Raw genomic sequence first — 16,375 nt, forward strand, 5'->3', positions numbered from 1 at the left:
AATTCAAACAAATAGCAATATAAATACTACCAAGGCAATGATCCTAAACATAAATTTTATTTATGTAGACTTGTGTCTACATGTCATCGACACATCAGCCCAAAGTCTCGCATCCGTTTTCGAGCGATTTTTTGTTCTCGTAAAGTCCCAATTTTACATTAGGCGAGTTTACTTGCGGCAATTGTCAGTTTGTAGGTGAGAGAGGGTGCTGAGAGGCAAAGTGTTACCATATGCCTCACCTCTCTCTCCTACAAAATGACAATTGCCGCAAGTAAACTCGCCCAATGTAAATTGGGACAAAATGAAATGAAAACATGAAAATTGTATAAAATAATAGAAAATTTTGAAAAATTAAAGGTAATAGTGACCCGAAATAAATTCCTCTTTGTAAAAATATAAAAATCGCATTGGAAAATATATTTTTAATTTTTTTGTCTATTTTTTTTACTCATTTAATTGGAAAAAGTCATTAGTATGTGATTTTGATTAGTTTTATTGCAAAATGTTTGTTTTATGCCACAAAAATAATCATTTCGATAGGAAATGTGTGGAGCCCAAAAACTCGCAAGATTCCACTCGAAAGTGTATTCGATAACGGGTGCCGTAATCCAAATACTGAAAATATCGGTCGAAATAACTCGATCGCGTATGCGAGAATTAGGCCCCAGATATTAACCTCCCGAAACTTATTTACATATTAAATTCTGAGACGTTTACAAGCATACGAAATCATAGAACCAACTTCTCAAAAAAAAAAAACGTTGAGGGCTGATTGTCAATGTTCCATCTATGAAGTCAGCCAATGTCTGGGCAGGGAGCGCTATAATTTGGAGGATCAGTGTTCACAATTAACAGCAATGTTAATTATCAACTGGAACAATTCGCGCCACAGCCTCATGTTAAACAAGAGGCACAGCAATAGCAATATCCCACACACAAACCATCATCTAATTGAGTTGATAGATTGGTCAAAATCGACATTAAAATCTATATGTATGCATATATTTAAAGTTAATACGATACAACCACGATTTCAACACCATATTCTGTCACATTTTTCAAACAACCTTCGACAACCTTCTGACAATGTTGCCGTCGTTTTAGCGTTCTAAGCCACCATTACTTGTCAATAAACTTCCGAAAAATGGAAGATGAGAACTGGAATGGATGATGAAAAATAAAAAATTATGAATCTATCTTATAATAAAAGAAGACAAATAAAAATGGTAGGAGTTGAGTTGAACATTGAAAATTAAGTTCACCAAGTCGGACTTAGGAAACATTTGGATATCAAAAATGTTTCATAAAAATTCGTTTGGATCCAAACAAATATTTGTTTGGGACTAATTGTAACATATTTCAATTTTATATATATATTTGGGTACCAACATATTTTTTATGGGTGGAGAGGATTTTTGTCAGAGAGTGTAACAACAGGGCTCTCGCAGCTGCGGAATGCTGATTTATAATTAAGAGCTGTGTGCATGGTGTAATAGGAGACGCAGGCGTTTTGTGATGTGTATGCGTTAAACACGTGTGTTTCGTGCTTTGTCGTTGTTAACCAACGTAGCAAGCGAAGAGGAAAAGAAAAAAATGGTATTATGTCGGTCTTTTTTTCATCAGGGTTCTAAAGCAGGGGTGCTCAGAAAATGTTCTAGAGAACATCGTTGAGTAAAGACGGTAAAGTAAAGATTTTTAGTAAATTAAACGTCCAATACATTTCATAATTGAATCAAAAAGGTGAATGGAAATATTTTATTGGACAAGGAAGAAATCGCATTTAATATTGGTAATTATATCAATACATTTTTCATATACATACATTAGGCCGGGGCGATTTGTATGGAAGGAAAAAACCTTAATGGGCCCTTCCGTTTCTTATTCCTGGGATTGAACTGAGCAAAAAAGTCTACTAGACCATAGGTCTATCGTGAAAATCGAGCCTCCTGATTTTGACTTTAAATTTTTTATCCATGTTGTTGGACATTTTGGCATATAACAGCCAAACCATTGAGATTTTCGATCGAACACAAGGACAACAATTGTAGCCAAGACAGTAGTTAAGAACTCTCTAATAAATCGCAAAAGCATTGGAACGCTCCTTCAGGCGGTTTTGGCCTTGAGAAGGTGCAAACTTTTCGAAAAATGTCGATAAATGGCACTGTGCTACAAAAGTTGACCAGAAAAATATTCAAGCGTTCTGATGCAAAATTATATCGTGTTGGGATCCATGGACAACGACAATGCCTTTAGTTCGGTTTTATCACTTCGTTTTATTTTTTTATAACGGTAAAAGTAGTGAAAATCTGGGTTTCTTACATTTTCAAATTTATTATACTCAACATACTCCCTCTGGCATTATAATTGCTGCAAAAATCAAAGACTACATTGTTTGTATAAATGCCAAGTGTGATCTTCGTTCTATCCACTAAAAATAACATCTATTATACCCGATGATCGGACTTAACCACTCGTGAAACGCTTGAAGTGTGGGACTTCTAATTTTTGAATGTACTTCTTAGGTCATAATATCTCGACTAGAAAGAGAAACATTCAAATTCCGTTACATTTTCTAAATTTAATCAAAATTGGACAAACTGTGTCAAATCGACTGAAAATATATCTTTGGTTTTCATACATAACGACATAAGCCTAAAAATCAAAATTTTCAGGAGAACGAAAACATTATTTTTTGTAATATTTTTAAAATGTCGATGATTTTGTTCTGGTTTTTTTTCTTACATATTCATAGAGCATGCCAAAAACAATCGGTAGAAATAACATTTTTTAAATTTTTATAAACGTTCTTTTTTAAGTTTTGTTTGTTGGTTTCAGTGAAATTTATTTAACAAATTATTACCCAATCTTCATACAAATAAAATGTATCTGATAAAAGCTTAAATAAAAAATTGTTATTTAAAAAATGTTCAGTTTTTGCAGGCAATCGTCAAATAATAGGTCTGTCTGGTTACCCTAAAATTTGTAACAATTTGTACCATTACGCAACGAAACTTACGTCGTTTTCACTTGAAAAAGAATCAATAAATATTTAAATGTTATTTTCATACAATATTACTTAAGTCGCCTTGCGTTTTTCATGAATATGTTTGCGATTTACTGCTGCTTATATGCTTACATAATATGTAAGTTTTTTATGACAATTATTTTATAAAAAGGCCCACTTACTTAATTTTGCCAATATATGTATGTATTAGTAACGGAATATTATTTTTTTTTTTCAAAACGAAAAAGTTATATGGGAAGCTCTCAAAAAGTACAACTACGGGGGACCAATAACTCAAAATATACATAAGTCGACTTATGTCGTCATGTATGAAAACCACAGATATGTATATTGGGCTATATCCCAATCTATACCGATTTCAATATAAGTTTGCAAGCTTCCTTCACATGCTCCAAAGTTTGTTTAGTGCATCAAATATATGTCATCGGCCTAAAATATAGGGGGGCAACATATATATATATATATATATATATATATATATATATATATATATCTATATCTATATATATAAAATAGAAAAATGTTTGTATGTTTGTTTGTTTGTTTGAAATTTATAGACTCAAAAACCGCTGAACCGATCTTGCTGAAAGTAACATAGGCCATAAAAAGTTTCGAAATTCCGCTCTGATCCGGAGATATAGCATCAGAATCGGAGGTACCTCCAAAAAATTTAAACTTTGTATGCAAATATCTATAGAACGGTTACAGATACAGACTCCAAATTTAAAATGTGTGATGGATTTTAGCCTAAAAATAAATGTGCCAAAATATATCGAAATCGGTCCAGATTTGGATAAAGCTCCCATATATATTTTCGTCCGATTTCAAGTATTTGATGTACCAAACACGCTATATATGTCCGATTTCCATAACAAAATGTACCAAACTATATCGAAATCGGTTCAGATTTGGATATAGATCCCATATATAATTTCGTCCGATTTCAAGTATTTGATATTCCAAACACGCTACAAATGTCCGATTTCAATGAAATTTGGAATGTGGGACGAATTTTGGCCTATCACTAAATGTTCCGAAATATATCGAAATAAGTTCAGATTTGGATATAGCTCCCATATATATTTTCGTCCGATTTCAAGTATTTGATGTACCAAACACGCTACATATGTCCGATTCTAATGAAATTTGGAATGTGTGACGGAATTTGGCCTATAAGTAAATGTAACAAACTATATCGAAATCGGTTCAGATTTGGATATAGCTCCCATATATATTTTCGTCCGATTTCAAGTATTTGATGTACCAAACACGCTATATATGTCCGATTTCAATGACATTTGGAATGTGTGATAGAATTGGCCTATAACTAAATGCGCCAAAATATATCGAAATCGGTTCAGTTTTGGATATAACTCCCATATGGATTTTCGTACGATTTTAAGTATTTGATGTACTAATACTAAACACGCTATATATGCCCGATTCCAATAAAATTTGGAATGTGTGACGGAATTCGGCCCATCACTAAATGTGCCAAAAAATATCGAAATCGGTTCAGATTTGGATATAACTCCCATATATATTTTCGTCCGATTTCAAGTATTTGATGCATCAAAAACGCTATATATGTCCGATTTCAATGAAATTTATAATGTGTGACGAAATTTGAACTATAAATAAATGTGCCAAAATATATCGAAATCGGTTCATATTTGGATATAGCTCCCATATATAGTTTTAACCGATTTGAGGTATTTGATGCACCAAACACGTTATATGTGCCCGATTTCAATGAAATTTGAAATGTGTGACGGAATTTGGCCTATAAATAAATGTTCCAAAATATATCGAAATCGGTTCAAATTTGGATATAGCTCCCATATATAGTTTTGACCGATTTGAGGTATTTGATGCACGAAACCCGTTATATGTGCCCGATTTCAATAAAATTTGGAATGTGTGACGGAATTTGGCCTATAAATAAATGTTCCAAAATATATCGAAATCGGTTAAGATTTGAATATAGCTTCCATATATATTTTTGACCGATTTGAGGTATTTGATGCACAAACACGCTATATGAGCCCGATTTCAATGAAATTTGGAATGTGTGACGGAATCTATATATATATAATTTAAATTTGTTTGTACGTTTGTTGGTTTGTTTGTGCCTTATAGACTCGAAAACCGCTGAACCGATCTTACTGAAATTTTTAGGGTACATTGCTACATGGCCTGGAATGAAAATAGCCTATATCATTTTTTGAAATTTCGCATTGATCTGGAGATATAGCATCAAAACCGGAGGTACCTCCAAAAAATGTAGATTTTGTATGCAAATATCTTTAGAACTGTTACAGATACAATCTCCAAATTTTGTTTGTGTGGCGGAATTTGATGCAGAAATAAATTTACCAAATAATATTCAAATCGGTTCAGATTTGGATACAGCTCCTTACATATTTTCGGCCGATTTCCTGTAATTTATGCACCAAAGTCGCTATATATGTCCAATTTTGGTGAAAATGGAATGCGTAACGGAATTTGGTCTAGACATAAATGTGCCAAATCATATCGAAATCGGTTCAAAATTGGATATTGCTCCTACATGTATTTTCGGCCGATTTTCTATATCTGATGCTTCAAACACGCCATATGTGCCCAATGTCGCTGAAATTTGGAATGTGTAACGGAATTTGGTCTAGACATAAATGTGCGAAATTATATCCAAATCGGTTAAGATTTGCATATAGCTCTCATATATATTTTCGGACGATTTCCTGTGTTTTATGCACAAAACACGCTATGTATATTCAAATTCAATGAAATTTGGAATGTGAGACGGGATTTGGTCTAAAAATAAATTTGACAAATTATATCGAGATCGGTTCATATAGTAATATAGCACCCATATATATTTTCGGTCGATTTCATGTTTTTGTTACGTATGTTCAATTTCAATGAAAATTTGAAGACTTAGCGGTCAGTAGAAGTCATCATTATTTACAACAGTACTTATAGTTTGGAAGGAATTGACCAAGGCTACAGGTATTAAGTATCATATCTTCGAGAGACTTCTTAAGATATATGTTTTATGATGATATATCTAAATCATTTGTAATACTTATAGGCAGAAATGCTATCGGAGGAGTGTTACCTCCTGAAACATACAAAAATACCATAGTTGCTCCATAACAACCCTGAATAGGTATATAACGCCTTCATATCTCCTATATTTATTCGTTAAAATATTAAAAACCTTAATGTAATTATGGCATTCCATTATATTTTATCGTAGTCGGGCAGCAAAGCGCACCGGGTTCAGCTAGTATATATATACAGCTGTGTTCAAAATAATAGGAGTGCTCATTCACACCAAGGGAATTGTCGAATAAACATGGTTAAACTTACCCATTTTGGCTTATTTTGAATTTCTTTAACATTGTTGACATCCCAACAGTTAATTCATCAGCAGAAATGTGTCAATCTGTTTTAAAATATTTACTGTTTACACCAACATTATAAATCGCCTTCAAATTTGTTGTTCAAAAAAATAGGAGTGCGGAAGAAAAAGGACAATAAAAATATTTTTAGTTGAGTTTAAAATCAAAATTGTCTATATTTTAGTTGACAGTAGTGAATCCAATAGATTTTATGAGATTTGATGGCTGTTTGTAAACAAAAGTTCTTTTGGAGTAGCCTAAAAACAGGTTATTGTCCATGCAGCGATTTTTTCCATAAATTGAGCACTTATTGGGTAACTCAATGGATTTTGTAGACAGAATTAGTGATTAGAGTTTTTTGATGCTCTGGCTGTTATCTCGAACAATATATAATGATCGGTATCCCGGAAATTCGTGTATTTTGACCCTTGAGCCAAGTTAAAGCCGGTTTCCATTAACTCTTTACGTAAGGATCGGTTAAAAAAGCGTATCTATAAGGCATTAATTTCTCGGTCAAGTGATGTTTTGAGGTCCTTAGCATCTTAACTGCACGCAGAATTCATTATATGGTTAATTTTTAAATAATTGGATGATTGGCACATATGAGACATTTTTCAAAACGCTTTGTTGATAAGGAAACTTTAAGGACAAACTTTTGAAGTTGGCCTAAGATTATTTTTATTAGGTTTTGGATCGTATAATAAACAATTTTCTAATGAAGCTAACCTAAATAAAGTATTTTTGAGTGAAAAACGTAAGTTTATATTGAAAAATATATTACGGCGTATACCAACCATAGTGCAATCCCAGCCTGCATATCACTAAATGGTTCAAAGTACATTTCAACCGTTCACGATTTAAACATTTTTTGAATAAAAGCAAAATTGATTGCATACACAAGTTTAGCATCCTAAAAACTTCCAAATATTATTTGGTTGGTGAATAAATTCCTTATAGATACGCCTTTTTGGCCGATCCTTACCTTAAGGACTAATGTAAACTGTCTTAAACTTTGCTCAAGGATCAAAATACACAAATTTATAGGATACCAATCATTATATATTGTTAGAGATAACATCCATAGCATCAAACAAATCTAATCGTTAAACTTTTGTCTACAAAATTCATTGAGTTGCCCAATAAGTGCTCAATTTATGGAACAAATTTCTGCCAAGGCAATCGCTTGTTTTTTCGCTACCTCCAAAGGACTTTTGTTTTCAAACAGCATTCAAATGTCATAAAATCTATTGGATTTACTACTGTTAACTAAAATATTGAAAATTTTGATCCTAAATTCAACTAAAACTATTTTTATCGTCATTTTTCTTCCACACTCCTATTTTTTTGAACAAAAACTTTAAACACGATTTATAATGTTGGTGTAAACAGTAAATAATTTAAAACAGATTGCCACATTTTTGCTGATGAATTAACTGTTGGGATGTCAACAATGTTAAACAAATTCAAAATAAACCAACATGGGTAATTTCACCCATATTTTTTGACAATTTTCTTTTTTTGTATGGGCGCTCCTATTATTTTGAACGCAACTGTATATATATATATATATATATATATATATATATATATATATATAAATTGACTCAAAGTGATTCCATGTCTATCCCTAAAAGAACCTATGGGCCTATCTCGTTATTTATGTTGTGAGTTAGCCGATAGCCTTAGATGATAGTGCTATTTTTTATATAATTTTATTGCAATTTTTTATTATAATAAATATTTGAAATAAATAAATAAATGTTGTGCCCCTTTCCACAGTGTGGTGTAGGGTATAAATATCGACAACAAAGGACAACACAGCGTATACGGATGTTGAACATGGCTGCAATATTTTTATTTACTTATTGAAGGTGTCTTGCCGCAATATCAATTCCACAAATTTCTGTTTTCAAGTCGGTCATGATGGATAATAGAAATTAGTATAACTCTAATTGTAAATTTTATAAAATACCGAATTTTCAACAAGAAAAAATTTCATATTAATTGTTCGTTTATGGCAACAAAATCTGTAAAAACTATACGATTTTTTTGTACCGAATTTCTAACAAGAAAATAGTTAGTCAACAAATGTATTGCAAAGACCAAAATTGTAAAAAAATCATATTAATTAATCGTTTGTGGCAACAACTTATGTAAAGACTGTACGGTATTTTGTGCAAATCTCTTGTTGTTGGTCCTCAAAACAATATTCGTCGAAATATAAAAGATTTTTTGCGATTTATAACAAAATAAAATATGAATTATCTACTACTTGGGGGTGACAATAAAAGAATTGCAAAGGGAAAAGCAGTACTATAAAACTAATCATCGTTTCAAATTTCTGTAGTCATTATGCATTTTTATAACTTTTGCGGCTAATAATGATCTAAAAGTATTAAATGTAATGAAAAAGCCATCATGGGGGTCTCAGACAGAAAAAAAAAACACATATTAACAATAAACAATGACGAATCGGCCACAGACAAGTATGCAAAGAATACATATTTAACTCAATATGTATTGTCGGAAAATGGACCAATGCAAAACAGTCTGATTTTCCATTTGAAAACATCAAAATACCTCTAGAAAGTATAGTAAAAAATAGGTCCCTCAGGGCGGTATTTTGAAACGACCAACAACATAGAACTACTTCCTCTCTCAATGGAATGACTTAATTTTTACTAAATAGATATATATTATCCTCTACTATCATAACAAATCACAAAAAGTGTGCCCAATCCAGTAAACCCCATCAAATGTAGGCATTAAACCGCTAATGGAAAAGCTGAATTACCCAATTTGTAGGTACTGCGAAATCGGGGTCACGGACATAATAATGATTGGGAAGATATCCCCACTGATATCATTAGGATATATTTGAAAGCTCAAACAAGTTCAACTACCATCATTCCAAAGGCCAGGTCATGACATATTCTTATTTGTGTAGATTTCTGATGTAATATAACAACACTAAACTGATAAACAAATACCTCGGGCCAAAATCCAGATACAGTAGTTTTCGCTTACCTTTACATTGCAATATTGCAGACATGTTTGTGCATGTAAGCCAAAAATGCAGTTATCTTAAATAATTGAGATATAAAATAGCATATTTGTTCTACGCAAGAAAAATGAAATTGGGCAGCTAAAGCCAAAACGCAGCTAAGTGAAAACTGCTGTATAAACCCTTATAACATTTTTGAGTCCATTTTAAGAAATCAAAGAAGATCATCCAACAAAAAATCAAGATTTACTAAAAATTGGGGAACCAGTACACTAAGAGTGTAACCTGCAGAGGCTTAATTTTGGTTTAACTAAGCTCATTAAATCTCCAATGAATGTCGAAAGTGGATAGGCAAATCATTAAGGAACACAACTTTGGTAATTCTCCAAGAAACCATGGATTTCGTAATTTTTGCAATTCTTTTATTGACACCTCAAAGTAATAGTTAAATCATATTTTAGTCAGTATTTGTTATAAATCGCAAATATACTTTGTATATTTTGAAGGAATATTGTTTTGAGGACTAAAAGCAAGAGATTTGCACAAAACACCGTCTAGTTTTTTTACATAATTCGTTGCCGTAAACGAATAATTAATCAGGTATGTGACTAATTTCGAATCGATTTGCAATGAAAACGATTTGCCCAAAACGAGTGAATTGTTTTTAGATGTGATGGGAACCGCATCGAATTTCAATTCCACGTTGTTTAAATTTCATTAAATTCCCACAAACAAAAAACTCGAAAGAGAATTAATTAAATATCACTATAAATGACCTTCGCCTTAATAAGGCAAAAATAAAAAATAATTTCAGCATGAGCCAGGCTGGGATTCGAACCTGGGTCTCCGACAACTGAGTGTCAAGGTTGCCGGCGTCTTAGCGTTCTGAGCCACCATCAACTTGTCAAAACTTTAGTAGACAATCAAAAACAAATCTTCTGATATAGAGGAGCAATTACTAATGACGTAGGAATAAAACTTACCATAGTATTTGTGAACATTGAAAAAATGGGATTACCAAGCAGGACTATAGGAAAAGTTTGGAGTTTCAATTAACTGACATAATTTCGCATATACATTTATCTACAGTCGTTTTTGACTCGTTTTGCGCTCGAAATCGATTTCCATCACATACCTGAATATGAAATATTTTACAGTTTTGATCTTTGCAATATATTTGTTGACTAACTATATATTGGATTTGTAGGAAGAAGAATGCATTTCAGACACAGACACATATCGTGTTATATATGGAAAACTAGTACGAATTTATATGTTTTGTGTTTGTTTGTATGTGTTATGTACATATGTATGTACATATAAGAGTAATATTTTTCCTTTAGTCCATTTTAAACATCGACCTTTATTTTTACAAATTATACCTAGGGATTCTTTTTAAATTGCATTTTTATACAATGCGTGAGGGGAAGCACAAAGTAAACGATAAAAATAAATAAAAGAGACACGTACTACGATGACGACGACAAATGAAAGGAATGAAAAAACTTAAAATTTTATAATGCACAAAATGAACAAAATAAACTAAAAACAAAATGAGTAATAACAAAAGTGGTATTGGGAGTCCGTCTATACTCAATTGTTGTACATTGTGTCAGCGAGTTGGTCAGTCAACGAGAGTGTTAGTTGGAGTAAAGTTGTTTTTGTATTTATTTTGCGTTTTTTCGGTTTTGTTTTCGTCACATTGTACTGTTTGGATATACTGGTAAATAGGTACATATGTGTGAGTGTGGCGAATGTCTTACAATTAATTTTTTCTTTGATGTGGGAACACAACAATCATAACAACATAGTACACAATTAAGACAATAGTAACACATATAGCAACACATCAACAATTGTGTTGTATTTTCTTTTTCTTCATTTCATTTCCTTTTTTCATCTCTTTATTTTCTTCTTCTTATTAACAATTTGAACTTATTGTTTTAATTCACTTAATATACATACATAAGTATGTATGTATTTTTGAATGGTTTGCTTATTGTTGTTGCTATTTTATTTAGGTATATTTGTATTGGATTTAGTTTCGGTTGGCGAATGGCGACGATTTTTTTTATTTGCTGATGTCGTGTTATTATTGTTGTTGATTTGTATTTCATATTTGGTGGTTGGTACATGGTGGAGAAAGGCAAGTTAAATTTCCATGACGTTATTGTGACATTTTTTAATATTGGCCGCAGTTCATTCATCGATCCACACTGAGGGTGGGTCTTCTGCTAAACAGCACTCCAAAGCAGTCATGAAGGTTATATGTCTACTCTCTCCCCCAGCCCTCATAGAGCCTACATAGAGTTGAGGGGTATGTATAACACTGCTGCTGTTGAATTAATTAATAATCCAATGGGGTCAGAGATAAAAAGCACATCACATTTACACAAACAAATCCAATGAGTTGTGTTGACTTTCTAATTTTGCAACATTCAATCTCACAATTCACAATTGCAAAATCAACAACCATTGCACTTTTTTATTCCCTTGCTTTGATTTTTTGCATTTTGCTTTGTAACGAAATCGAAAATAAATATTGAAGAAAAACTACCATCATTCGTTAGTTTAGCAGCACAACACGACTTTAAAATGGAGAAAAGGTAGCTAAATACGCTTCGGACCGCGCACGAATGTAAACTAAAATCGCTTGTCTCACTTGAATTTGTGAATAGCCAACGAAGACCGACTTGGAATACTCGTCATCGTCGTACAAAGCACGTACGCAAGCATTGCGCTTTGGATGTGGATGTATATGTGCTTTGTGCAAGCCCGATAAAAGCTTGGCTTACATTAAAGCTTGTCTCTATTAAGGCCAAGCTATTTGCTCATGAACAATGATCCACACATACGTATGTATGTATGTATGTACGTATGTACATACCATATGGTATGTTATGCGGGTCGGGGTGCTGTGAAAGGGAGTAGTCGGAACAAACCAGGCGGAAAAGCCAAAACACAACAAAAGTTGAATTTTTACCGCTACTGCAGACTAACTGAGCAAAGTTACATTGTTAATTTTTTCTCATTAATTTCTAACCTCATCACCCCCCAACCTGCCTGCATCTCCTTACCATAAGAATGGTATTTTTGTTTGTTTGTCAACTAACTTAACAACGTCCCTTTAATATAAAAGAACATGAATTACATTGCATTAAAGCGACTACGTGTTTCACTTGCCAAAGTTTTATGGAATGAATGTTATTTGGAAAATTGCCTGCAGACAGAAAATTAGATACAAAATTTTTGAATATGAGGAAGACGAAGGTAAACAAATTATTGATTTTTTCTTATTAAAATCTTATTATCAATAAAAGTAGTTTTACTAGAATGCGTGAAGTAAAGCTTCAAAAATCGTATACAAAAAAACATTTACATTTGCATACATACACTTATGGTCGAAGTTTACCAGTAGTATCTTCAATTGAGTTTCTATTAGGTTTCAAACAACAATAACTGGGAAGCTGAGAACACCCTGCTGCATTACGCCACTAAAAATTTTACAGTGAGCGTCAAAATAAACTTTACACCTCCCAACAATTTTTTAATAGCATTATTACACCGATATAGGGATATTATACATACAAGATATAAATGTAACTTCTTTTAAGTATTTAGTGGCGAATTAAAATCTAGAATATATTAGGCCCTTACAAACTGTCATTAGGAAATAAATGAAGATTACCTAGATAACTCAAAATTTTACGCGTCAAAATAATGTTTACACTTTTGTCAAACGTACTGAATTTTTTATTTCTTTAACAGAATAAAGTCATATTTTAGCTTTTGAAATTCTTTCAATCACATAAATTAACGAGTATTTTGGAGTAATCCGGTGAGATTTCCCCCATTGGTTCCATAGTACCGCTTTCGGTAAATTTTTGCATAAAATATGCCATAATTTAATTTTCTGTAAATACTGAATGGTTTTGGAATCAACGAGTATTTTGGTGAATTTCGGAACTCTTCAGAACCCTGCACATATATTAGCTTTGTTCCTTTACTTTTTTAATGGTAAAAGTGGTAAAAGAGAAATGTGTAAAAATTTCTCAAAATTGCTCTCATCAACATTTTTACCAGAAAAGTAAAGAAGCGGAAAAATGGTAGATCTGGTAGCAATGTCAAAAAGAAACATAAAAAATCAATTTTCGTCTTTTATTTCACAGTTTTTAATTTAGTTTTGTCAGCGTTCGACTTTTTTTTTTGTTTTTCGTCCATTTTTTTCTTCATTGTGAAATAATCGTCAAACAAACGTCGAAAAATCAGTTCTACCATTTTTTACCTGCAGAAATTTTGCTGGTAACCTGTGGAAGAAGAGAAAGGCATATGTGCTCTCTCACTCTCTTAAAAATTGCTGCAAGTTTTACCACTTTTTGGGGTTAAGGAACGCTTTGCAGGTTAAAAATGGTAAAAATGGTAACCTCAGGTAAGTAAAGGAACACAGCTGTTACATGCACCTTTGGTATTAGCCCCATTTCTCTATACTAGGGTATTTAATATCGTATCAATATGAGTGGAAGATATTGTTCTTATATCCCTGAACCCATAAAAGACTTCATATTATTTGAAATGGGAGAAATATAACAGCATTCCACCAACAAACTTGTTGATTTAAGACTCGAATGTAATAAAAAGAATATAAAAATAATATCCCTTCATTTTGTTGAAGAAATAAAAAATCTTGCGTTTGGTAAAAGTGTAAACTTTGTAAACAACAAAATGTTAGGTTATTTTGGTAATCTTCATTTATTCACTAATGAAACTATGGAAGGGCCTTATATTTTTTGGATTTTAATTCACCACTAAACACTTAAAAAACAGTTACAATTATATCTTATATGTACAATATCCCTATGTCGGTGTAATTATACAAATAAAAAAATTGAGATGTGTAAAGTTTATTTGACGACCACTGCATAAACTATTCGGAGCAAAAAAAAACAAAAAAAAGAAATCTGATTCCCTGTCACGCAAAAATGAAATCGAAATGAATGTTGACTAAAAGTAGGTTCATGCATATACGAGGTTTGATCAAAAAATAACCGTTATGATCCGATCAAAAAGTATTCATTTATTCATCAATAACTACCTTACACCCTTGGCTCATCTGGACGTTTCCAGTGGGATGATTAGGCCTTTATTTTAATGTCATAGCAATACACCCAGGATTCATCTCAGCTTCTGAGCGATGTCAATGCGACTTTGTTTTTGCTAAAAATTTTGCAAATTTAGGAAAAAAAATTACGACTAACAAAACAAAAACTAACCTTTTTATCTGTCAAAAACTATCTGACAATACAAAATAGCTGATATTACAAAAATATTTATAACAGACACACACACAACGTAACAGAAAAATGCGAAAATCTAATATTCGTAACTTATTATTTACTTTTTGATCAGACTTCGTTCTTCTTTAAATTGACAGAGTTGAAGAAATGTAGAAATTATTTAATAGAATTTTGATTGTGTGTTAACATACTTTTTTCGTCTACTGTTAAACAGAGTTCTATGTTTACTTGATACTTGATGTAGAGATGAAAAAATGTCAGTTCAACAGCTAAACGCGGCACCGAACACAAGCGGCCACATAAAATGTTGCCTACAATTCTAACACTCACACGCGTGTTTCTTTCATTTATTGTTTGCTGGTAATACCCCCACATGTGATGTATAAAGATGGGAAATATTTAATTTATGTATGTGTATATCCATGACTGGATGCCAAAATAGGCAAAGTTGACTGTAGTAGAATTAGATAAACCAGATTTTTGTTCTGTTACTACAAATAATAATATGGAAAAAGAGCATGTAGGTTAACGTAACATATAACTTATAAATATAGTCAATAAAATCATGATACGGCTATGGCTACGACTTTGGTCTAATAAAACTGTCCTCTGAAATTAGCCGTATTTAAATTTACACTGTACGACATCAATTTTAAAGTCATGTTGCTTTAGTAGTTGGGTTTTGGGTTTTCCCGGTTTTTATCGCCAAAATCGCCATACCCGGGAATACCGGTAAATTTTTAAAATACGAGGGTGGATCAATGTTTTCATGATCCGTCAAATAATAATAATAATAATAATAATAATAATAATAATAATAATAATAATAATAATAATAATAATAATAATAATAATAATAATAATAATAATAATAATAATAATAATAATAATAATAATAATAATAATAATAATAATAATAATAATAATAATAATAATAATAATAATAATAATAATAATAATAATAATAATAATAATAATAATAATAATAATAATAATAATAATAATAATAATAATAATAATAATAATAATAATAATAATAATAATAATAATAATAATAATAATAATAATAATAATAATAATAATAATAATAATAATAATAATAATAATAATAATAATAATAATAATAATAATAATAATAATAATAATAATAATAATAATAATAATAATAATAATAATAATAATAATAATAATAATAATAATAATAATAATAATAATAATAATAATAATAATAATAATAATAATAATAATAATAATAATAATAATAATAATAATAATAATAATAATAATAATAATAATAATAATGTTGAAACAGTCAGTAATCCGACCTATACACAAAGGAGACAGTAAAGTTGATTATGCAAATTACAGACCTATCTCAATACTCCCAATATTAGAAAAAGTTTTGGAAGAGGTTATAGTGAGAAGGCTGACAAGCTTTTTAACAAAATATAAAATAATTAACAGGAACCAATATGGTTTCCAAAAAAACAAAAACATCAACCAACTACTAGGTCACTTCTCAAACCTAGTAAACAAAAGAGTTGCATCGCTCTCTTCATAGACTTCAGCAAGGCCTTCGACACAATATGTCACAAAAAGATAGTGAACTTACTTGAGAAGACAGGGATAAGAGGAAATTGCCTAAAAT

At 31.2% G+C, this 16,375-nt stretch overlaps 1 protein-coding gene across 9 annotated transcripts in view; it reads right to left on the reverse strand.

The window, feature by feature from the left end:
• LOC141402457 (uncharacterized) overlaps nucleotides 1-16,375 on the reverse strand; it is a 130,714-nt gene that overhangs the window by 47,145 nt on the left and 67,194 nt on the right. Inside the window, exons 1-2 of one of the 9 annotated variants that reach the window (XM_073983767.1) lie at nucleotides 11,991-12,073; nucleotides 11,197-11,768 (exon numbers count right to left, since the gene is read on the reverse strand). The exons of 4 other annotated variants lie outside the window; for them this stretch is intronic. The gene's annotated coding sequence lies outside the window, so the exon portion shown is untranslated. Of the gene's footprint in view, nucleotides 1-11,196; nucleotides 11,955-11,990; nucleotides 12,206-16,375 lie in introns of those variants that run through there. 4 more of the 9 variants (XM_073983765.1, XM_073983773.1, XM_073983768.1 and 1 more) reach the window with 4 other exon arrangements.

The sequence above is a fragment of the Musca autumnalis genome, unplaced genomic scaffold, assembly GCF_047663935.1.
Source record: "Musca autumnalis isolate F117 unplaced genomic scaffold, ASM4766393v1 scaffold_4, whole genome shotgun sequence".
In the NCBI taxonomy this organism is placed as follows: domain Eukaryota; kingdom Metazoa; phylum Arthropoda; class Insecta; order Diptera; family Muscidae; genus Musca; species Musca autumnalis.